The sequence below is a fragment of the Dryobates pubescens genome, chromosome 4, assembly GCF_014839835.1.
Source record: "Dryobates pubescens isolate bDryPub1 chromosome 4, bDryPub1.pri, whole genome shotgun sequence".
Taxonomy (NCBI): Eukaryota; Metazoa; Chordata; class Aves; order Piciformes; family Picidae; genus Dryobates; species Dryobates pubescens.
Genome location: NC_071615.1, coordinates 43,643,486 through 43,667,402, shown reverse-complemented (window position 1 = coordinate 43,667,402; position 23,917 = coordinate 43,643,486). Strand labels below are relative to the sequence as shown.

The 23,917-nt window shown below is 36.4% G+C and overlaps 1 protein-coding gene across 2 annotated transcripts in view; it reads left to right on the top strand.

Moving 5' to 3' along the window:
• The first annotated feature begins 3,325 nt into the window (after positions 1–3,325).
• The window catches only part of SKAP2 (src kinase associated phosphoprotein 2), a 100,642-nt gene continuing 80,050 nt past the window's right edge, over positions 3,326–23,917 (top strand). The window contains exon 1 of one of the 2 annotated variants that reach the window (XM_054161200.1): positions 3,326–3,432. The gene's annotated coding sequence lies outside the window, so the exon portion shown is untranslated. The remainder of the gene's footprint in view (positions 3,433–23,917) is intronic. The other variant, XM_054161198.1, reaches the window with a different exon arrangement.

Below are 23,917 nucleotides of genomic sequence, written 5' to 3'. Positions count from 1 at the left end.
AGAGATTATTCTGAGTGGGAATGCAGGAGACTCTGTAGAATCAAGAGGAAGCTTTTCTCTAAACTGTCAGGAGCAATATCCTTATGTATTAATAGCATATGCTTCTAAGATATCTTTTAACCGTGTCAGAATTAGGGGGCAAATCCTGAAGGCAGCACGTAGTCATTCTTTTACGTAAGCACAAAAAAACCTTGTGAAATGCTGCCTGTGTTAAGCTCCAGGGTACACTGAGTCCTTTCAAAATGCCTGCAGTTCTTATGCACGAAGTACATGAGTTGAGGATTGCATTTCAGTGTATAATATAAATCTATAACTACATTTATTTACTCTAAAAGTTGAAGATTTTTTTTGGTTTAATCTAGTCCTGCAGGGATACAGGTTGCTTGTACCTCTATTTAGTGTCTGTAACCTGTTCTCCAGTTTCCACACAGAGTGTGGATACTTAAATGTAGTGTTGTATGACATGGGATTTATATATTTCTTCTAATTGTCTTTCTCACTGAGGTTTTTCTTCCTGGAAGTCTACAAGCATTTATTTGCAATTTAACATCTAGAAAATGCTTTGAAGACTATAAGCTTTCTAAAAAGCACTGAGCATGTGATCCTCCCCCCCCCCCCCCCCCCCCCCGTTTAATACCTCAATATATATTTTTTTGTTGTTTTAAGAGCATTTTGAACTTGGATATTGTAGAATTAGAGCACATATTGTTTTATTATAAATCAACATTCAGTGTGCCCCGGTTTGGGGGTTTTGTTTGTTCGTTTTTGTTTCAAATACATCTGGAATAGATGCATGGTGTGCCCTAGATATATATGTATGCATTAAAAAGCCACTTGTTTCTAGATCATCTGGACTTTTATATGAATACAAAGCACAAAGGTTTTACTGAATTTGAAATTCTAAGCATTTGAAATGAGAAAATAGTAGTATTGTGACTTAATGGAAGAGCAAGGTAACAGTGCAGCTATGCAAACTTACATAATAAATCACAACTCTGCAAGAGATTATGAATTGCTGAGTGAGTCAAAATTCTCTGGAGATATTCTTTGTACATATATACTTGCTATTTGTCATCCACAAGGGCTGCTCCTTTAGATGTACTCAGTATACTTAGGTTTACTCTTGCTACTCAGCCCACGGATTTTTGGTGCTGGAGTGTGGGGGTTTCTGGAACTGTTTTCCTGTAGAAATACACCCTAATATTTTGAAATTATGCTGACACCTTCATAAAGCTTAAATGATAGCACAGCTGAGAAGAGGACATTTCTGACTGACAGTTAGAGCTTATACATAGACACATTCTATGCATTCAAATACTAGTGGATGTTTAGGCCAGGAAAAGACTGGAACGACTTTTGATACTGTATCATGTCTGAACTTTTTATATGGAGTCTATCATCTAATAAAGATACAGAGATATATATAGACAGAGAGGCAACTGGACTCTGGCATGCAAATGTGAAAGATGATCATGCTGATTGTAAACATGGCATAACATTTTCTGTTCCTCTGCTATCTGTTCTCCGGTTCTCTGTTTGGAGGAAGAGGACAGTCCTGGAGAGGCATAAGTTACTTTTGATTGTTTTGACAGGTGTGATGAAATGCAAATATTTTGATCAGATTAACACGATGGCTAGAGTGCTACTGGAAGATAGCAGTGTCAAAAATAGACTGGAGTTGGATTCGGGTTCAAAGCAATTGCTGTGTGGCATGGAAGCTTGAAAGGAAGCTTTCCTAAAAAAAGCATACTAAACTAATGAAGGGGAAAAGAATTTGGTGTTTAACAATTTGGGGATGTAAAAACTCCAGCAAAGCAAAAAACAGGTTTCATTGTCTTACTTGCATAGAAAACTCACTGTTCTTTGATAGCGACTGTGATGCTTTGGGGCATGGACTCTGTGATTTTTCCGTTATTAAATGTGAAGCCAAGACATAAAAGTCTGAGCCATGGCTAGGCAGTCCTGCAGATGAATGCAATTCATATGTCTGTGGAGAAGAATATTTTCACTATGCATGGTGTTTATTTTGAATTCTGAGAAATTAGTTGTTGGATACAGTACTCCAAAAGGGAACTTGTGACTAGTGAAGCATGCCTGGAAGTCTCTGGAAACATTTCTGCATATCAACATGCCAAAAGAAAATGCTTAAACAATTTAACCTTATGTGCTTTTAAAGAAAATGAACAGTCACTTGATCTTTTGGACAATCAGCTTTATGATTTTGGTTTGGTGATATTTATTATCTTTAATTACTGGATTTTGCTCCTTCACAAGGGTTTGATTTATTTTATTTATCTTATTTAATTTTAGTTATGTATTTAATTAATTTAATTTATTTCTTTTATGAGATTTATTTTGTTTTATTTGGTTTATTCTATTTGATTTATATACTTTTTAAATGAACAATCAAGTTTGTGTTACTTTTCCACCTCTTCCTCACCTAAAACAGTATTAAAATAAAATGGAAAAAAAAATCAGAAATACTAAATTTTGGGAGAGATAACTTAAATTTTGCTTAATTAAATGAAAACCATGGCTGATATTGATTTAACTTCACCTTTCCCAGACCTTCACATTTAATGCAGTCTCATCAAGTAATGCACAGGTTAGCTAATAATGTAGGGTTGTATGTTATAATAATGTATTGCAATAGAGCTCCCAGCTGTGTTAGGAATTCATCAATAGATTGCTGCATTAAACTGTGGGTTCCGACTCGCTGCTGTCAGAAGGCAATTCCCTGTTTAGTTTGGTGGGAGGAATATACATAAAACATTTACAAAGTAGCACCTAATTATGGTGAGGAAAAGTGCAAGTGGGCAGAGGGCGACAAACTGCTGCCAACAGTAGTTTGGCAGTTCCTCGCACGGAAGTTGCTGCAGCTCCTTCCTGCACTCGGACAGGCAGAACTTGGGAGCTTGGCACTGCTTGCTTCTCCTCCTGCCAGAGTTTCCCCTCGCCCAGCTCTGTGCTGTGGTGTGTTTCTTCCCCGTCTGTGTGAGAAGCTGTCGGTTCTGCAGCGTGGGGAGCAGGTTCGCTATATCGCAGCGCTTAGGGAAACCACTTCAGCAACTTGTACTCGGCCGGTCCGGAGGCAGCCCCCAAAGAGGAGCTTGAGTGGATGCGGTGCGTGTTACAAGTCCATGAGAAATGGGATTGTCTTGGTTTCAGATAGGAATTGGTATCCTTCTTACGTTTCAATGAAAATACTTGTGGGGTTTTTTCTTTCTTTTTTCCCCTCCCCCTTTCCTCCTCACCCCACACCCCAATCCTGTCTGTTTGTATGGTAAGATATTTTAACTTCCAATGTATTTTTAACTTTTACAGTACTGGAAGATGGGGATGAGTCTGACGGCTCTTTTTCTTCGACTCCTGGTGATGGTGACTCGGTAGCATCTGACCAATATGATAAAGAGGATGGAGTACTCCCTGGTGGTATGTGACACTGTTTACCTTAGAAGGTACTAGATTTGCCAGTTTGCTACAAACTCATGTAATCGGATCCTTGTGATGCGAATGTTAGTGCTGGAAATCAAATCAACAGAGAAGCATCACAGCTGCAGTTTCCTTACCTTTCCAAGAACCTTTAAAAGAACGGAAGAGCTCTCTCTAGTGGCACTAGAGCATAGTGGGGCGCTCTCAGATGTGTTGTGTTTTTTGGGTCTTTTTTTTTAACGGGTGTTTTTGGTTTGCTTGTTTGTTTGTTTTAGTTAAAGAAAAACTCATGTTTTTTCATAACAAAGCATCTTCTGTGGATGCATATGCTTTTAAAGATAGATCAGTGGTCCTAAACCAGTGTGAATGTTTGTAGTAACAAATTGTTTGTTAATTCAACATTATCAGATTCTTGCTTAATTTTATTGTGCTACTTAATGGCTTCCTGTATTATTTATCTAATAAATAATGAAGCAGTTTACGTGATTGATACTTTTCTGGAAACTCCATTCAGAACAGGCTCATAAAATATTAAATTAATTATTCTTGCAATGTTTTCTTCTCGTAAGACAGTCTTTTGCAGAATGTTTTCATCATATAAATTTTAAATTTGAGTTTACATTTGAAAAAAAATAATCTAGGCTCCGTAGCTGTTTTTCATGTTATTTTATTTTATTCATTAAATTTAATGCTAAATGTGACTGTTCTGAAGACACGAACGATTTGAATATTTCAACAGTTAACAAGCTCACTTTAGTGTCCATATTTCTGAGATTGGTTTATTGTATACATAACATAAATACCTTCTATGGATAATATATGGCACTAAATTAAGTGTATGTAGAAATAAATTAACATTGTATATTAATTTGTGGCAGTGGAAGTTAGATAGACTTACTAGTGAATGATGTTTTCTGACATGATATGATGATCAAACTGTGCAGCTCCATCTCAAAATACAATTGCTGAATGAAAATGTGCTTCCTGCAACATAGCACTCCACATTTTATGCTATCCAGATTATTCCCTTTGGAAACATAAATTGCTTTTATGAGGTATAAAATTATGTCTATTGCAGAACAGGGATAAGAGAAGTACATGCATAAGTGATAAACCTTCTAACCACTGATTCAGAATAACACAATTTTTTTTATAAGCAGAACTCTGTAAAATGTGTAACAGTAATAATAACACTTTCCCCCCCCCTTTAATATTGATCTTGTTGCATTTTGGCAATGTGACTTTGCATTAAAAAAAAACCAACAAACCCAAGTCTATTTATTTGCTTTCTGGTTGAAATGTAATTATCAGTCAAATTGAATATGGCTTTTAGAACACCCAAGCTAATTTTCCGAACTACAGATGAATGCAACTTTCCCTGTGTTTATTTTTGCTTACAAACATAATCTTAACATTATTTCTAATTGTAACTTAATAACATGGTACTGATTGCATAAAGGCTATGTGGCAAAATTGTATGACTGTTTAATAGGAGATATGATGATAGATGTCTTTCGAAACAGTTAATCAAGAAAAAAGTGATAGTATTAATAAATGTAAATAGTGAATGGCTGAAGAATGGCCTTGCAAGAGTATATAAAATACTGTGATTTTGTGCAAATGGGACATTAACTTTTAGCCTATTTTGCAAGTAGGTATAATAGCTGCCTAACAGTACCTTGGCTAATCATTCTAGTTGAGGTAGAAATACAGTGTGTGCGAGTCTGTTCTATTTAAGATGAGTTTTACCTCACTGGTCCTTCTGTGTTTTAGGCTAAATCCTTTTTAACTAGCCAGTGGGAATGCAGCATGAGGAAAAGGTGGTAGATTTTGATCTACAAATACCTTCATTAGTAGATCCTATACTTCATTGGAGGAGTGTTTCTGTTTTCTTCTTTGAATGTCTCGTGTGTCATTTTCAGACTTGATTTTAACACATATAGTCCATCGTTAAAAGTTTAGCCACCTAGAGCGTGTATGAAAATGTATGTTGGGAAAATCTCACAAGAGGTGGGTTGATCTTTGAAGGTGCCAGTTGTTTTCAGTTCTCATAGGTTCTGAAGCTTAATGCTCTATTTCTGGTTTTTACTAGCTGAGTCTGACCTTCTATGGTTACCAGTTTAGTTCGGCAGGGCTCTTTGCAGATGTAGAACCGCCTTTGTGTAGGATCAAGGCTCAATAGCATTAATAGAGAGGCCTAACAGTAGGAAACTAAATTGAGGGGTTGTTTATTTGTTTGAGTCCATATTTTTGCATCTATATTTTTCTGCTATATATTTTCTGCTAATAAAAGCCAAAACAAAGCAGGCATTTGCCTTTTATATACTTGAATTAGACTGCAAGGTTTGTACAACACTTCTGAAAGTGTTACTATGTGGCTTTGCAATGTTACTGTCAGAATATAATTTGTGAAGGCACCCCCTTGGTAACAGATAAAGAATTAGTGTATTACGTGTACATTACAGCTATTGTAAAATCCTGGAGTTTTTGTGTGACCTTTGTTTAATGGTGTATTAATTACAAGAGAGATAATCCATTTAACAATAAGTATGGGATAACTAAATTAGCACAGGTCACTTAAAGGCCTTTTGTCAAATCTGATTGTTGTGTTGTCCTTTTGACTTTTACCTTATGGTAGGCACTAATAAAGTATCTAAACTTTGATGGATTATAAACTCTAAACATGATATGTATTTTTCATAATGCTAATGTAATTTTCTAGGTACTGAAAAGGTCAAACCCCCATGTCTCTGTGTGCATTCTAAGTCTGTCTTTCCTTTTAATATTTCTTTTTCTCTATTCCTCTGGTTCAAAAGTTCACTCAGTTCCCCAATGGCCACCTAATTTCCCAGTTATTCCCTCAAGCCATATGTGTTTTGGTTTCTTTATGGTTTATTAGGTACTGTAGGAAAGTAGCATAAGTTATATCATCTAATGAAATTCAAGCACACTTCAGTGATGCTTTGACTTGATTGCTGGCAGCAATTAAATCACAGCAAAGGAGAATGATGCATAGGCTTACATGTCTAGGCACCCTACAGAAACTGGAAGAGGGATAAAACACAACAAAACCCCCAAATAAAATAACAAACCCAAATGCAAGACAAAACAAAACAGCACTGCCAGGCACTCAGTTCTTAACTTGATTTTTTTTTTCCTTTTTAATTGGCTAACAGCCTGATTGATAGCAAAATCATAACTTGCTGTATGCTAACAGGCAGAGTTCACTTGTAGGTTATTGTGAGCTGATAAAGGGTTAGATGGAGTTTTGATTTTCGCATTGGTCCTTGGTGCACCAGATTAATGGAATTTCAATGAGAGACTGAAGTAGTCACAGCTTTGTCAGAAAAACAGATGGAGATTCTATAGCCATGTCTGCTCATTAATACCAGTTGCCTGAAAGGTGTAGTACTTCTCTATACAAAAGACTCAACATAATTGATTTTTGAGCAGGGTATTTTTTCACTTATTGATGACTAGGTTTCTTGCAATTTAAATGACAGGTTTTTGTATAGTACATTGTATAACAATGTTATGTTTGGTAAATTCTTACTCCCCTTCCATCTGTGTTTTGAAGAATGTGAATAGCAAAAAAAATATGTGTCCTGATGAGGTGAAAACTGAAGTATACCAAAATACTTTCACTGGAGTAGTAAGACTGTCTTTAAAGTTGGTAACAAACTTGATTTTGATTGAGACAATGGGGGGCAAAGTGACTGGTTTTCACTTGGTTTTTATGTTTCTTAGGATGGTATTAAAGGTAGGTTCAATACCATGATGAAACTTTCTTATTTAACAGTGTAACTATCTTTTATGATCTCCAGGGATATTTTTTTCTTTTAATAGTAAACCTTGCTTGGTTTATGGTGTGGTAACTTGATTCTGCAGTAGGAAATGCTATTAGCATTAATGGAACAAACTTTCTGACTTTGAAGGCACTGTGAGTGAACTGACCACTCTGAAGAAGATGTGTCTCTCTCTGCAGGGAGTACGTGACTGGGTAATTAGTGGATCTAAAATGATCACAGTGAATGCTGTGATAAAATAATTTAGATCATCATAATTTCTGTGGAAAGTCTAGAAATATTGCCTTGAGCATGTAGGGATGAAAGAAGTACTGAAAATGTGTCTGGGGACTTTATATGCTCTTCAAATTATCATATTTGGCTAGAGCTAATGAATAAAACATGGGTTTTAGTAGAAAATTCTTAAATAGAATGAGAATCTCATATAAAAAATTTCCCATAGTTGGAGTGAAGGAAGGTAGGACCTGGACAAGCAAAATAGAGCATTTGGAGAATTTTGGGGAAACTGAATCAATGAAGTCTTGAAAATGAACAGAATTTGTTGCTCTCTGCAACATGCTGTTAGTATAATTTTTAGGTGAAACAACAGATTCTAAAGCTGTTTTCATGCAGCTCCTCTGGAAAAGTTCTATATGAGTCTTTGCAGCCTTGAGTCAACTAATTTACATGATCTATAGTATTTCCTTTGCATGAACATGACATTTTGCATTTTGATTGATCAAGTGAGAACGAAAAATAATGTGAGTAAATTTTGCATGCTGCTTCTTTTGACATTTTAAGTCTGAATTACAAGTACTGATTAAGTTTCCTTTTTTGTTTTTGTTGGTTTCTTTCTTTTTCTTTTCCCCTCTTTGGTAGGCATAAAGGTTTGAATACTGTCATTGAAGAAGGTTATCTTTATGTACAATGCATATACAAGTATTTGACCACTTTCTCTTCACTACATTCCTACTGAGTTTGTTTTGGAAGCACTATATTAAACCAAAAGCTGTTATATCACCTGTTACATCACTCTCCTTTAGACCTTCCTATCCCTCCAATCTTGTATTGGTTTACCACTATTTTAGTATTGTAATCATGTATGTGGAGAGGCTGTTCAGCTGACTTGGGGATGACAATATTGGAAGTTTATCTGAGTTATCCTAGGACTTATTTGCTTTGCAGTGCTGGAGAGAGTTCCAAACTAAGCTCATGTCAGCTATTCGAAGAGGTGAGCAAGTTCTTTATTTGGCTAGTTTTTCTCTTTGAAGGCAGCAAACCATGTATCTTCTCATTCCTTATTTCTTTAAATATTCAGATTTTATTAAAAAAGATCAATTTGGGGGAAGATGAGATCCAGATTTACTGGGACACTTGATCTTTGGCAAGAGAAGGTGACTTCTACTTTATGCTCTTATGGCATGCTGAAGTCCAGTCTTTACCCAGCTTTGGTTTGAAGGGATGCTAGTTCCTGTCAGAATTGTGACTGTGAAATAATGTACTTCATTATTTTGATATATGTAGGTAATTCTGTGTTCTCAGCAATGGTTTAGTAGACTCTTGCTGCATCTGAACAGATGTTACATGGCAGAGGAAATGCCATATATGTGTTGCAAGGTATTATTTCACATTTCATGGACAATTCTGGCTGAAAGGGTAATATGACTGGTCAGAAATACTGCTTTCAGAAAGTTGTAATTAGCAACCTGATCTGAAGCAGGAGAACCAAAGCCTAGAATTTCTGATGTGGTATACAGAGGCTATCAGAGGAAGGGAATTAGGCTGAGATGATTATGAACAGTTTAGATGTCACTTAGAATGCAATCTTTTACAAGCTGATTGAACACAATGAAAAGTAAAAAGAACTTAAAATATGAAGTGCTTTTAAAAAGTTGTTAGTGAAGATACTGGTGCATGTGGCCAGCAGGAGCAGGGAAGTCATTGTGCCCCTGTACTTGGCACTGGTTAGGTCACACCTTGAGTACTGTATCCAGTTCTGGGCTCTTCAATTTAAGAAGGACATTGAGACTCTTGAACATGTCCAGAGAAGGGCAACAAGACTGGTGAGAGGCTGAGGGAGCTGGGATTGTCTAGCCCGGAGAAGAGGAGGCTCAGGGGAGACGTTATTGCTGTCTACAACTACCTAAAGGGAGGTTGTAGCCAGGAGGGGGTTGGTCTCTTCTCCCAGGCAGTCAGCACCAGGACAAGAGGACACAGTCTCATACTGCGCCAGGGGAAGTTTAGGCTCAAGGTGAGGAGAAAATTCTTCACAGAGAGAGTTGTTAGCCATTGGAATGGGCTGCCCAGGGAGGTGGTGGAGTCACCATTGCTGGAGGTGTTCAAGAGGGGATTGGATGTGGCACTTGGCGCCATGGTTTAGTAGTCATGAGGTCTTGGGTGACAGGTTGGACTTGATGATCTTTGAGGTCTTTTCCAACTTTATTGGTTCTATGATTCTATATAGGATCATATGTGCATTAACTCCCAGATCCAAATCTGTTTAACAAATGAGAAAGGGGTGCTAACTTTGAAATCATCAGAAGCTATAAAGAAGATCAACTCCCTGTTGGATAGGAGACGCCTGAAGACTAATGCTGGCCTGAGATATTTCTTGGTAACATCTGTCTCATCTTTCCTAATAATCTCTAATGGTACAACTTGAATCTCCTTTGGGCAGCTTGCCCCAGTGCTACACTGCACTTGCTAGTAAAGGATACGTGCCTTAAACTTTTTGTCAATCTGACATTCAAGGCTATTTTGTCCTTCCCCCCCCTCCCCTTCTGTCATGAATGTATTTGAAGACTGAGAAGAGTCTTTATAAAGTGACTGCTATTGAAACCTTATGAAAAGAGCAAGCAACGCAACTGCTTGCTTGTGTGTTCATTTGTAGGTTCCATAGTGGTGAATATAGCAGCAATGATTTATTTTGGGGAAGCAAGGGGTTAAAAAAAAACCTGAAAAAATAAAAAGGCATGTGAAACATGCAAAGCTAATCTCATTAATTTTGATTTAAACCATTTGTACAGTAATTTCTGGTAGAAAGCTGCATTTTAAAGTGAGATTTTGGCCCTATTAAAGTCAACAGTAAAGTTAAAAAAGGCATTGTGTAGGTTAACAGTGTGAACAAATTGATGATACTAAAACGTTTGAACTTCCTATTAAATAATAAACCCCTGTGTTCTTTTAGCATTTACCTTTCTCCCACGAGAGAGATGACATGGTTTGTTGTTAATTTTATTTCATCTATGTTGCTACAGTGACTACTCAATAACAAAACATCTACATGTGCTCCACTACCAAGACAAGACAATATCCACAATAGAAAACAAATAATGACCTGCTTAACATCTTTTTTTCCCTAATTTTATTTAAGATACCTAGCAATATTATGATATAAAAAGCCCAGAAAGCTGAAGTGCAATAGATTTTTTCTATTTACTTCATACTGTTTTTTGGCCTAATTTTTTTCTAGATAATATCTTATATATCACAATCATGAAATAAAAGGAAGAGGGAAGGTTTTCCTTCAGCCTTTTTGATTCGTGATAAACTTTTCAAGTGTGTTTTGGAAGCTGGAAATTATTGATTTAGGACCTTAAAGCTTTCCCTCAGCTGAGAAACATTCTACCTTCTGGTATCCCTCTAATTCTTCTTTCTTCTTGACAAGCAGTAGTGGCAAATTAGCTTCCAGTATGCTCCTTATGCCTTTCCTCCCAGAACCAAATGGGTTGATTGTAGATGGTAGCACTGCTTCATGCTACTCCAGTGGCACCTTGAGGTTGGGTACCCTTCTAGTGCTCTTTCAGAGTTGAGCTCAGGTCCAACAGGTTGTTGCTGCTTGGCATTTATGGCAAAAGACATCTTTTCCTTCCTGGTATCTACCGAGTACAACAGGCAAATAGGTCTGCCTTCAACATACACTGTGTGGTTGTTCCAAACATCTTAGGGAGAACAAACTCTACAAAGCTGTAGTATTTTCTTTGGTTTTGACTAGATCAGCAATATGTAAAAAACCAGCACTTTGTGTGGTACTTCAGGTTTTCTGGCTCAAGGATGAGGCTTTAGAATACCTGGATGTAGGAATCAACTGGAGAGAAAAGAAAAAAAGTATGGTCTCACAATAAATGTGCAAATTAAGTTTGGTGTATACTTCTTTCTCTGAATTGATAATTAGGAATTTGTGCCCCTGTTTAATTTATTATGTGCACAGAAGTGGATGTCAATTCTAATGATCAGAAAAAGATGTTTCTCATATTTCTGGTTTTGTGTTTTAATTGATTAATACTCTCTGTAGAAGTGCAAAGTGTATCTGTAAATCTTAACCAAGAACAAAACAGGCCTGTTTACTGTCAGGCAGCATGCAATCCAGGCATTAATTCAGTGCATTTGGATTTGTTTCCTTTTAAATAAAAGAGGGAGTGCAGTGGATGAATATTTGTGAATTCTAAGATTAAATTTGAATGGAAAAGTAAAACCTTTGAGTGGAGAGAGAAGTAAAAACTATGTCCTGAAAAGGTTTATTGCAGTGCTCTGCAAAGGAAAAAACAGATCATAAATCAAATCTTCAGAGATCTACTCTATGAGCAAGTTCATTACTACTCTTTTCAAGATGTTGGAGATATTGTGCTTAAACATTTGCAGCAGGAACCACCCTTCTCTTGGACATCTGTCACTAGATGGTATTATCTCGGTTGATAGTTCCCTCAGCAATTCTTCATAGATGGTTACTTGGATTGCTTATGAGAATAAGGAGTTAAGAGTAGAGCAGCAAACTCAAAATGCTTACTGCTGTCTTGTCTCCAAACTGAAAATACTACTACAGTTTCTTAACTAGCATTAGTCAGGGCCTATTCACCACTAGTTACCACAGTAATGAGAGGTAATATCCCATGAGTGTCTTAGCCCAGCTGCTGGTAGTCATAAATACTTTGTGACCCATTTTGGAGAACAAATTATGGATGATCTTACACTACAAAATAGAGGAAATCCTCTTATGGTCTAAACAAGATTTTCCTGGCAACCTTCTGAATATTTGCACTGTCTACACAAATGTGTCCTTTTCATCAAGGAATTCACCACAGTCTGATAATAACTTTCCAGAGATACCTTAATGTATGTGTAAACCATCTTTTTGCTTACTCCTTAGCAGTTCTATTTTGTATATGAATATGGGTGATGTATAAATGCTCACCATGCAAATTCAAAGATGTGTTTTAGTTTGTGCTTTGACATATCTGCGCTTGCATCTCACCGCTTTGCATCAAAGAGGTAAGGAGGAAAGGATTAGTGTTGAAAGAATGTGATGGGGCGGGGGTGGGGGGGGGAAAGATGTTTGAACTGTTTATGGGATGGAAACAAGTGAAATGAAGATGGCCCAAGTCTTTTTGATAGGTGACAGATGAATTGTGCTTTCACCAGTACGGGTAGAGGAAATGGGCCTTATTACGGTTGCCTGGGAAAAAGTTAATGGAAGTGTTTTCATTGACTTCCAATGAAAAAAAATAGCTTTGCCTGTTTTCAGGTGGAAATTCTGAAACAGTCTTGTAATTCTCTCCATTTTGTGTTTAGTGATTTCAATGGATATGCATATGTTGGTAGGGTGAAAATTTTGTCCTTTTGATTTATTTCTAGAGCAGCTTTTCTTATATGAAAAGTATGAGGGGACGAATTTTTCTCCCTCTAACAGCTTCTTCAGAAGCCAGGTCTTAACAATAGTTGGTGAGACTGCCACAAACTTTTTTTAACTCAAACCATTTTGCTCTGTTTTAACAACATGATTATTCTGTGATTGCATGTGTAAAAATAATGGCACTTTAAGAGTTTAAAATACACAAAAGAATGGAGTTAAAACATGGAGTGCAGACCCTTTCCCCCCTGCACCCTGTAATCTGTATAGATAATGTTTGGAATTTTAGGTTGACAATAAAAACTTTGTTTTCACTTGCTAACCACAACACATCTGCAAATTGCATTTGGAAACAGAAACTATGAGATGCAGTTGATGGAGGTGCATTTCAGTACATATTACTTCTAATTGTTTTTAATGCATAGCACACCTTCCTCCCTCCCCCCATCTTAAATTGCTGGAATATTCCAGTATTCTCAGTGATTTGAGTGATATTTAGAATGTGGTATAAAAACAATGTGAAAATGCCACAGTGAGCTGGTGATAATTGATTTACTCCATCACAGTGAAATACCTCTTGTTTTCCTCTTCCTCCTCCCTTGGGCAATAATCATGGAATCAAGCTGCCAGTCTGTAGATATAATTTTTCCAGCAGTGCCATCTGGATCCTTGGCACTGGAAGTTGCATTGGCTTCTCTGCTGTTTCCACTGATTTTTGTCAAACCGTTAGTTTGCTGAGGAGATGTCTTTGGCTAGTGGGTGCTGATTTCTGCCTCTCCCAAGTGAATATTTTTTTGGGGTTTATTTTGGTATTGTAAGGGACTACTTATACTGTGGGGGGTTTGCATGGTTTTGTTAGTTATTTACTTATTTACTTATTTATTTGTATCTTTAAATGGACTGTAGGACTTAATATGCAATCTCTTTGAGGGAAAAAAAAAATATAAATTAGAGTTTAGGTATCAATTGGTTTCCTCCACCTGTGCTTCAAATACATTTGCCCAGGATTTTTGTATTTTCTGAATGGATTTTTGTTAAAAAAAAAAAAATAGATCTTCCATGTTAAGGTAGAATTATCTCCTTTTTGGTTTTTTGGGAAGTTCCACTTTTAAAAGAACTTATGGATCGACAGTAATAATTTGTGTGGTTTATGTAACAGCTGTAACGAGCTTTGTTTTGGAATAAGTAGCCAATTGAGCTACCTTTTTATTTATTTATTTATCTATTTATTTATTTATTTAATAACAGAACTGCAGTTTTATTTTTGCTGTCAACTTTTCTTTAAAGCAACCATAAATTTCCAGAAGTCGTGGCTCAGCAGGACAAGCATCTGAGTTGCTTTATTGTTTTCCAGCCTCAGATGCAATTCACTGCCAGGCAAGATACACTAACAGTGTTGATACAAAGGTAAAGAATGCTTTGTGACTAATATTTCAGGCAGGAGAGAGGAGGGGAGTATTTTAATCGTTCTTAATAATTTCTTACTTGAAAAAAATTAATTCTCACTTCCTCTGCTGGTTAGAGGAAAAAAACAACTAGCAGAACTGAGGATCCCAAAATGAAGAACAGAGTTTTGGAGAACACATCTAGGAATAAAATAGAATTACTCTGAATATTTTGAGTGAATTAAAAAAATAAATAGAAAGATCCAAAGCCCTTCATGTTACTATATGAGTGGACTCCTCTTAAGGCAGAACAAGGCTAGCTAATTGAAATCCTTCTTATATATATATTTCTTTGATTTTTTTTTTTTGCTTTAACTACCATTTCCAAGTGCTGTCTCGAATGAATTATAGTTCTCCTTGGGTATAAATCTAACTTTTCTTTTGTGTTAAAAGCATTTTCTTAAAGTTGTTTGGGGTAACCTTGTGAACTCTCAAACATGAACAATTGTGTTTAGTTGGCCTGTTAGAATATTTTTTTCTTATTATCCCTAAAAGTGGAAAACAATAAGCACTATTTATTTAGCAGAGTTTTAGGAGTACGCTGGTGCAATGCCTTTGTGAAAAAAATACAGTTAAACTCGTATTTAAGTCACTACCACTTCCTAGCACTGGGAGAAATTGTTCAGTACTGGAAATGACAGAACTAAAAATCCTATAGGAGGCAAGGAGAACCTTGATGAGGTTTTGGTAGCAGTTGGCTTGAATTAAATGTCAAGGATCTCTTGGTGTCTGTTTATAGTAGTTTTCTTTGAGATGATGTCAGTGGGGATGTCTGAATGTGGATCTCCTTATCAGTAACTTGGCTCTGATACAAAGTGAGTATTTTTAACATACGAGTTCACTTGAAAGAATCTATAGAAAGAGCTATATTATCAGAGTATGACAAGCATAGCTAAATATGCATGATCTTTTGTTAAGTCTTTAGGTTACCAGAACATATTATTTCGTGAGAGATTTTCTTTTTTTTTAAGGGTGTAGGTGTACCATGATTTTCTAAAATACCCTCAAATCCTCTTTTTCGTTCTTAACTAAATGTGAAGATAAAATGTTGCTGCTAATCAGTTGTCTGGGATGCCACCTCATTAAGATTTACACGATCATCAAAAATGCCCCGAATTGTTTGTTGGCTATATCCTAATTCAAATATATAAAGGGGATATCACAGCATTTTTCTTTAGAAACGCAGGGAGTTCAGTGACCTTTTGTGGCAAATTATGTAGAAAGAAAATATTTATATTCATTTAAAATAACCTCCATGAAGAAATAGTCTCATTACCCTGTTTGATCAATTCCTTGCAGCCTGAGCTGTAGCATGCTGCTATTGCCATTGGTTGATGGAATACACTGAGAAGTGGCTAATGGTGATGGTGCTCATCAGGACAGGGTTCAGCCAGCGGTCAGCAACAAATAATTCAAGACTGTTTCTAAGTTTGTGGCTGGTGGAATTTGCTTCTTGCCCCAAGCCAGCAGCATTGCTGAGCTGGGCTATTTGATTAGAAGAGAAGCATATTTGCTTCTTAGCAACTGCACATTTGCACAACACACAGACCTATACTGCCTCCAAAGGTTTTTTTGTGATGGTGGAATAATACTTTTCTGTTGATTGACAGACAAAAGAGATCTTTGCAATGCAGAAGAGTTTAAAACCAATTTTTTTTCTTTGTCTTTTCGTAAACTTATTGGAGGTGCTTCTTAATTTAGCATTGCCTGATGCAGATTTGTGTATGCAGGAAGATTTGCCATTATTTGAACTCCTGCATTTAAGGTATTACCACTATGCTCATTTAAAGGACAGATGCACGCTTGCACTTAATCATTGGTGTGTACAGCATTTTCCCCAGCAGGTCTACTTAATAGAAATTATTTTCTACTGTATTTGGAAATGTTAATACGTTTATTGCTATCTCCCATGCAAGACTGATACTCCTTTTGCAGAAGGTAATGACAAAGTGAAAGCTGTTCTGATCTCAGTGCCTTTATTTTTATGTTAAATATGTTAAGAGAAGTGCAGCTGTGACCACGTTTCTAATAGCATGTGTGTCTAATTTTTGATGTAACATTTCACACAGTAACTCAGACTGTGGAAGAAAATATGTCTAGTCAGTAGAAGGCAAAGGTATTTGTAACACTGGTAAGCCTTGAAAAAAGACAATTTAGGAAAAAGAAAGCCTGAGATTTACAGTCTTAGGAGAGCAGGGCAAGAAAAAAAACCAAACTTTGTTGTTGTGTGGGTTGTTGTGGTGGTGTGGTTTTGTTTTTTATAATGCTTTTACAGCTTTTTTGACTCCTGGCCTGTATTTTATTGTGGAAGTTTCCATACTGATGTAGTGGAGCAATAAATCGTTGATGTGGTTACTGAAACGATGCCTGAAATAGTAAGTACGGTTAGTGTTAATGTGGATTTTTGATGCAGATACCTGCTTGCATATTTTCCTATATAAAAGATATCTTTTCACTTTCATAGCTAAAAACAATGAGTGCCTTTCCAAGTGGCTTTTATAGGCTGCTAAAAGTGTCTCTTTTAGTGGATAAGGAGAGTTAAAGCAGGAGTGCAAAATAAAAGGGCTGTGGGTTGGATTAGCATGGCTGATGTAAGCATCCAGGAGTTTACTGTCTAATAACAATTTCAGTGTCAAGTCAGAGGCAAAAGAGAAGAGGAGGAAACCTCTCTGATATTATAAGGCAATAATAAGCCCCAGATGTCCCACTTTAAGGCAACATTAAACTGACCGAAGTTTAAAAACCTTTCACGTAGGAATTATTTTTTCTAGTCAGATGAGCAATTTTAAATCACAATCCAAAATTTACAGAGTTTTGGGGTTGGTGAGGGAGTGGGACAGAATGAAAACAATGAGGGGGAATAGTGGTTGTCCTGGGCAACACTTATTCAGGGTGTGCAAACTGCTAAGTAAGGAAGCAAGGTGTGCAAATCAGCACAACCGTTGTTTTGGAGGCCCTGGAAGGGCTGGTTGGTGACTGACTTCACTGTCTTCCTTGGTGAATTTGATGTGTGTATATAACATTTATTTCAGAAGAATGTTGTAATCTGCTGGTAGGATTTCAATCAGTAGGGTGTTAGCTTTGGCTTGATTTCTGAGATGTTCAGAGTTGTGATAGAGTGATAAGGTGGCTGCTTGTTATGCTGCTGAATTAATAAAGAGCTGCTTACACCTGGCTGGCTTACTTTTGTGCATCAATGCCAGTTAAGGTGCTACCTGTGTCCACAGGTTCTGTACTTCTTTCAGTAATATATGCACAATGAATTAGTGGTTGTTTTTTGTTTGTTTGTTTGGTTTTTTTTGTGTGTGTGTTTTATTTTTGATAGCAGAGAGCCTTTTTGAACAAAATAACCAAAATTTGTAGGAATTGCCACATCACTACTATCCAGTGTAAAAGCTACTGCATTCTACCATGACACTATAAACAATGGCCAGCAATTTAAGAGCAGGATATAAGGAATATCTCACCTAATTGAAATGACAAAGGGGATTTTGCATAGGTAGGTGCAATTATTCATATTGGAGGTGGGCCAGAATGCTGGGGTTATTCCCCTCATCTTGCTAATTAGGCTTTCAGTTTCATTAACAGTCATTGAGATATTGGGTGACTGACTTGTGTATGAGCATAGCTCTAATGCATATAAAGAAGATTTAATTTTATTTAAAAATTATTATTCTTGAGAAACATCTCTTGGATTATGTTAAGAAGTCTATAAAATTATTGTGGATTGGTTTTGGTTGTATAGCTCAAGGTAGGTAGAAATGAAGGAAGGTTTTAAGATGTGCAGAACACTGAATGTGTGAAGTCTGAAGGCACCATGGCTATGCCTATTTTGGGGTAGCTTGGGTGCCACAACTAAGCCACCACTGTGTTTATATTAGTGGCATTTAATTTTCTTTTTCCAAGAAAAAAATTTGCAAGGATTTCTACCTCTACAAATTCATATGTTGGGAAGGGAAATTAGTCCAGCTTTGTTGTGCTCCCAGGATGTTTCCAACCTGGTGTAAAGTTAACTTTGAGCAGATCTGAGGAACCTTCAATTCTTGTTGCCTTTAAGCCCTACTTTAGGAAATGTAACTCCATGCATATCACATCTTTAAATTCTCTCACCACTATAATACACTGTCCTTGTTGGGTATTTTTTCCTTCTTTTATTTTCTCCTCATGTTAATTGTCTTTGTCTTTCAGAAACAGATGTTTTGAGGGAGTTTTTGCTTTGTTTTGTTTTCCTTTTTTTAGGGAACAATGATGAGGTACCATACTACATTGGTACCAAATAGCTGCTGCTTACAGTTTGGAAAGGGCCTTGAGTGTCTGAACCATAATTAAATTTCTAGACTGGTCTTTTTTCAAGTGGCTTCTGCTTCTCCAAGTTCTGTGATTAGTGTCTTCTCTGGAATGTCAGGTAGAGAATTTTTTCACAGTATCTGCAGTTAGTGATAAATTGGGTCTTAAATTAAAAATAGCCTTCAATGAAGAACATCACAAATATAAATCAAGAAGGTGAAAATATTGTGCAAACAGCAAATCGACTGAGTCAAAATGTTTTAAACCCTGAAACTCGTGTGTGGGAAACTGAACAAGCTAAAACCAATAATCACCTCAAGACTGAGAACGTTTATGTTGCTGTTTGGGTTCCTCCTGCTTTTTAACAGTTAGAATAGAACAATACTGATCGAAGGTAACATGATAATAAAGAAGAGTGTGGTTACTTTGGTTTACGCTGCTGTATAGATGAGGCTATGATTTGTCCTTTTGGTTTGATACTTGGTTTGGTCCTCCTCCAGTTCTTCATGGATTCTTTAGACTGAACGTGAGTTGTCTAGCTCTGGTGCCTTTTTGATGTTGGCTTCTTCATCTCTGAGATTGTTCTAAGTAATATAAAAGTGATTTGTACATATTTTGAACAACGTTGTCTTTGCCTGTTGTATTTCTCTTCCATGCTCAGAAGTAACATCTTTTGCCAGTATGTTTTATTCACCAGTACATGTAGTATTGAATAAAGTTATGGCCATGAACTAAGAATAAATAGAACAGTGATTAGTCAGTTTATCCATTCAGAGAATGAATAAACTTGTCGAGAAACGGGCTTTGGTAGTGATGTGAAGACACTGGTGTAGATAATGCATGAATAAGCTGACCCTGGGAGTCCTGTCTGTTAGTATTTCTGTGTTACTCACTGGCTCCCATGTAGTGTCCTCTAGCACAATTTCATCAAGTGTTTTGCAAGGATTTGTTATCAAAATATATGATTATTTAGAGGGTCACAAGTTTATGTGAGGATATTATTATTATTATTATTATTATTATTATTATTATTATTATTATTATTATTATTATTATTATTATTATTATTATTATTATTATTATTATTATTATTATATCTGATGGTGCATTAGCATAACTGTTGTAGATGCTGATACTTTTCTAAGAACTGATATAAAAAGAACTATTTATAAAGGATGAGATTTTTATGTTGCTATAGTTTTGTGGCTAGTCATAGATTCATTGGCTGCTTATGGAAGTTCAGCCTACGTAAAAACTGAAGCTGTGATATAGCTTTTAGGGTGGAAAAAAAACTATGGAAATTGGCTAGATGCCAATAAATGTGTAATATATTTTTCACGTGTCATCTTATTTTCATTGCATCAAGGCAGTTGCAGAATCCTCCACTGACTCCATGTGCCTTTAATTTGAGTGAGTCTGTGCTTCGGAGGACTTAATTGGGATAAAAACAAAAGGGAGAAAAGGTTTGTAAATGTATATGCAAATGTATGTGGAGGACCTTGGCTGTACAGGTGTGTAGCAGGGACTGGAATTAAATCTGTCAGTTGAAGTCTGTAGAAATATCATTCCTCCTTTACCAGGAGTGTGACTGTCAACTATCAAAAAGCCCAGGTGCTTAGGAATGGAGCAGTATTGTTTTATACTATATTCAGGATTTAATAGGCAGCATTTTTTTTTCTTGTGGTACTTATTCACCACTCTTGCTCTTGATGTAAGGAAAGAGAGTTAGAGTGACAAAACCTCAGTTAAGTCCTTAAAGTAAAACCACTTAATTTTTACAGTTGATTTTTCTTTTGAATGGCAGTGAGAGTCAAAGTGCGTGTTCATACTGAGAATTTTGGCTTTAATATTGGTGTCTGTCCTGAGCTAGCACCATTTTCAATGAGCAATTTGTGTTTGTTAGATAACAGCATTTGTACCTTACTTGATTTTGTGTTTAAAAAGATGAGGAGGAGGAGGCAACGTTATTAGGATCAGAAATTGTTTTTATTTCCTGGCAAATAAGTTCATTTAGGTGATCAGAGTCATCTTACAGTTTACTGTAAGGATCCTGTTCCTCACTTTGTCAGTCTGAGATGTACTGTAGCAGCCACAGAAGTATGCAGTTTTCTGTGAAATGCATGAATTGGTAAGAATGTGATATCCTACTCTTACACATGCTGTAACCTTCTCTCCACTCCCCTTCTCTCTCTCCCCCTCTGCCTGCTTATATTGCTTTGAAAAAATGTGTGTGTGTGTGTTGGTAGACAACCTGTAAAGTGTTAGAGCAGGCCTGAAAATGAAATGTTTTTCCCTTTAAATGTCTGTGTGTTTCTGTATAAAAATATACCCTGAACATAATGAAATCATTTCACAGCCTTTCTAGAAAGATGTGAATATAGCTTCTCTTTTATGAAGAGGAGCAGTGGAGGCAAAGTAGCTTTGACTTGTCCAAGATTGTAAAAGGAATCTGGTTAAGAGCCAGGACTAGTTCTATGTTTTGTAGCTCCTGCTTACATCGTAAAATCGCTTCACTATGTCTCACACTTTCCAGCTTTCTGAAGCTTTTGACAATTTGAAATGGATATTAAAAGGACATAGGGTAAACTTTTTTTTTTTTTCCTTTTCTGTCCTCAGAACCACATCATTTATTAACAGATGTCATCCTAACGTGTATACAACTTCCATGGCTTTGAGTGTTATTGTAAATGGTAAAAAGACTCTTTGGTTGGGTTTAAACTGATACCACCTTCTGAAGTACAAGAGGTGTTTGTAGTTTCGTCTAATGTCTCAGTTTTAATAATACAATTTTAATGTGAAAATATTGGTGTTGCTTCAACTGTTTAAAAATCATTTCCTGATATTGGAAAAAAAAAAAAAATCAAAGCAGAAAGATAATTTCCATAAAACAAGGTACAGGACAACCCCCAAGCCACAGTTATAACAGTGCTCTGAACTGCTGATGCAGACACTAAAACTGTGAGTTTCTCTTACTGGGTCATTTGAGGGCATTGCTTTTTTTTTTTGCTGTTTATGAAAAAGGTGGTGGCGCAATTTAAAGGCTGCCATGTCGACCATACCAAAAAGTAGTATGTTCTGGAAGCAATAGTATAATGCTTTGTATCTGAAAGATCACAGCAAACTTACATAAACTGGTGGAAAAGTTTATGAAAGTTACTCTTCAACTTGCAAGTGATTGAAGCGATTTGGCCTCACTTTAAAAACAGCAGCCTAAAACTGAGCTGCCTGAGTATTATCATTATTCCAAAGCAGCATAATTACCATTAGGAGAGAATTGGTTCCTTTAAAAGAAAAAATAATGAAGGGAAAACTTCTTAAAATGAGTTTTATTACATTTTTCTTATAAAATTAGCCTTTCATTTTGTTGATTAATGCTTGAGTTTAAGATTTTGATGTAGGCATTTCACCATTATAATTCTGAAATATGGGAAGTCCTTGAAAACATTCCCGGATTGCCTTCTGTCTGTCTGCCTTGTAAAAGATCCTTTCAGTTAAATGGACCATCCTCCTTAAATGATGTCATTAGCTTGGATTGAAAAGACATTGCCTGCAGGGAAATCATTTAATTGTCTTAAAGTGCTCTACTTCTCTAGATCTTGAAGCAGCACCCTCGCTTCCATCTTTGTATCAGATAATCCATCTACAATTCTGGTTTTAATCTCTGACGAAATATTGAGATGTAATTTCCAGTTTTATTGGAGAAATTTGAGACCTTTTATAATCTTTTCTCTGTCAAATGGGTGGAAAAGTTTCACTTGTTGAAATGCAAATGGGTACCGTCTTTTTTTCGACTTAAAGAATTAATTTAACTTGCATTCATGTAGTGCTTTATAAATATTAATGTATGGAACTCTTTCATTTCACAGATACCAAGATACACTTTTTAACAGCTGCAGTTCTAAAGTCAAACAGAAAGTTAAGTTTTGGGGGTAAATGCAGCATTTTTATTCTTGTTGAAGAAAATGTGTTGCATTTGGGAAAATCATGATCACATCTGCCTCTTTTTTTTTCCTTTCCCATTGCTGTTACCAATTTCTCATTCATGTCAAAGCCAGTTTGTCAGGGTTGCTGGGAGTTTTTAATTGAGTAGGCATCCATACTACCAAAAGATAAACCCCTTATATAATAAGGAGCTACTGCTTTAATTAGGAAATATAACGCTTGAAAATATGATGGCTTTTTTTGTCTCTAATCTTTTGCACTTATGCGTTTAAACTGCCAGTCATTTCATCTTAAAAACTTCAAAACAGGAAGAAAAGCATATTTCAATACTCAAGTTTCTGGCTTGGAGGAATGTGTTGAAAATGATGCAAGGTTTTCAGGGAGGCTGGTTTTGCCTTTAAAATGGAAAAAAAAGTGGTATTTCTGGTGCTTTAAGAGGAGGTTAGTAAGTCTCTAAATTTGCATCTTTTCTGTTGTTGAAATACTTCAAAAAAACTGTTACAAGACTACCCATGGATTGGGTTCTAATGAGTTATTTTCTCAGCATGAACTTTGTCACTGTGGCTATTACTACTTTTATTCTTTTATACTGCTGCATACTGAACAGCACAGTAGCTCTGAGCGAGGGATGATTTAATCTTGTTTCAAATTTCGCTCCCTTTTTACGCTCACATTTTCTCGTATCAAGCATTAAGAAAATGTTTTGGTGGCATGAATTAAAACCTGGGACTGCAGGTTTCGTGCTTGTTGTTCTCTTAGCACTGCCTACCAAGCTCCAAGAGAGACTGGTTTGTTTATTCTTGTGGTATTTTAATTGCAGTTTGTGTAAGTTGAACTATGCTAGAAATTCCATGCAGACTTCTTATCAGAATAAATATTTAGTGTCTGTTCCTGCTCCTCCTCTAACTAGTGTCAGTTTTCAACAGAGAGGTACCAGATCAGGAAGACCACTCTGTTTTGCTACTCTTAAATTTCAGGAGTTGACTGCAATCTCTGTCAAAAGCTTCATAAATGGGTGGCTATAAACAGAGTACTGAGAGAATCTCCAGGAGTGAAGTTCCTTCCTAGGCCACACCAGTGAATTGTTTACGCTTTGATTAAAAAATATTTATATCCCTTGCCATTTTTTATTCTATCTAGCTATTACAATATAGACATAAGTATTCCTTTTTTCAGCTGCTAAACACTGGCTCTCAAATGGTAGGTTCTGTGGATAGATTGCTTTTTAAAGTGTCTCTCTCTCTCAACGGTATCAGATTTGTTGCCTTTCAGTTTCCCTGGACGTCTCCTTGTTCTATACAATGCAAATGGAATTCAACACTGCTGATCTTTACTATTAGCTTCACTGGGAGCTGACTGAACATCTGCCTAAAAAATACCCTGTAGTGAGGGGGGGAAGT